A 1603-nucleotide genomic window follows, 5' to 3' on the forward strand; every position below is an offset into this window, starting at 1 on the left:
TGGCCTTGAACTCATGGCAGTCCACCTGCCTCAGCCTCCTGAGTGCTGGGATTATTCCCAATGTCAGTGTGCCACCACACCTGGCCCAACTTTTATTTTTCATTTTCACACAAGGTTTTGCTAAGTCACTACATTACCCAGGCTGGGCTTGAACTTTGGATGTTCCTACCTTAGTCTCCTAAACGTTGGGATTATAGGCATGGACCACTATGCCCAGTGTGCATACCCATTAATACAGATTTATAGTTACTATTTTATCCATGTCTGTTAAATCATATAAGAAAACAAAGAGGAGTAACAAACCAATAATGCAATATTGGCTTTTCTATTTGCCTATGTTGTAGCTGGGTGTGGTGCTGCATGTTTATAATTCCAGCATTCTAAGAGGCTAAGGCAGGAGAGTTTCAAGTTTGAGCGCAACCTTGGGAAATTAGCGATTTAGCCGAGACCTTGTCCCAAACTAAAGAATAAAAAAGAGATAATCATGTTGCTCAGTGAGAAAGCTCTGTGCTCAACCTCCACTAATGGGGGGAGAACCACACCACAAGGCCCTCTTACTAGGCTTAAGTCACACATACCCAACTGCCAGGGATATGAACCCAGATCTTACGCATGCTAGGAAGGTACTCCATCCCTGAGCTAAATCCAGTTTCCAGTCACCTTTTTTTTGAGTCAGCATCCATTTTCTTGAACTATACTATTTTTCAGAGCTCCAACAAAATTGATTCTGACAGTCTTTGCTAATTTTTTCAGTATTTCTATGCAGGGACAAGCCTTTCATGCTCCTTACTAACATATTCTGTTGGCTATTTGAGGCTACTTTTTACATTTCCATACACATTTATTTGCTTTTAAATTTTTATTTTCATTAGTACATGTTTACAGTACATAACGATTACACTCACTGTTGAAAGCTCGTGCATGTACATAACACATCTTAATTCCTGTTTCATATAAATGTAAAAATCAACATTTCAAGCCTGGGGATATAGCTCAGCAGCACAGGCACCTGCCTGACAAGCGCAAGGTCTTGAGTTTGATTCCTGGTATCAAAAAAAAAAAAAATCAACACTTCAAATTTTGTACATATAAAAAGTTGTGTGGGATTTTGTTTTGTTTTTGGGTCTCGTTATGGAGTTCAGGCTGGCACTGAACTCACTATGTAGCCCAGGCTGACCTGAAACTCATGATCATCCGCCTGTCAGCCTCCTGAGTGCTGGGATTACAGGCATGCGCCACCATGCCCGATTTCATATAGAATTATGAATGGAATTACTATGAAACTTAACAGACTTACAATGTTGAAATTTAAAATCTACAAACAAGTCATATCCTTCAAGCAGGGTGTAGTGCACATGCCTGTAATCCCAGCACTCTGGGAGGCTGAGGTAGGATTGCAAATTAGAGTCCAGTCTGAGAAACTAAGCAAATTAGTGAGAGTGTCTCAAAATAAAAAAATACAAAGGGCTGGGGATGTAGCTCAGTGTGAAGGCCCTGGGTCCAATACAAGCCAGTGTCCCCTCCAAATAAATAAATGTGAGATATATATCTATATATCTATAGATACCGATATATAGATAACCCAGTATCCCCCCAAATAAAT

Source organism: Chinchilla lanigera, unplaced genomic scaffold, assembly GCF_000276665.1.
Source record: "Chinchilla lanigera isolate Chin_1 unplaced genomic scaffold, ChiLan1.0 scaffold00156, whole genome shotgun sequence".
In the NCBI taxonomy this organism is placed as follows: Eukaryota; Metazoa; Chordata; class Mammalia; order Rodentia; family Chinchillidae; genus Chinchilla; species Chinchilla lanigera.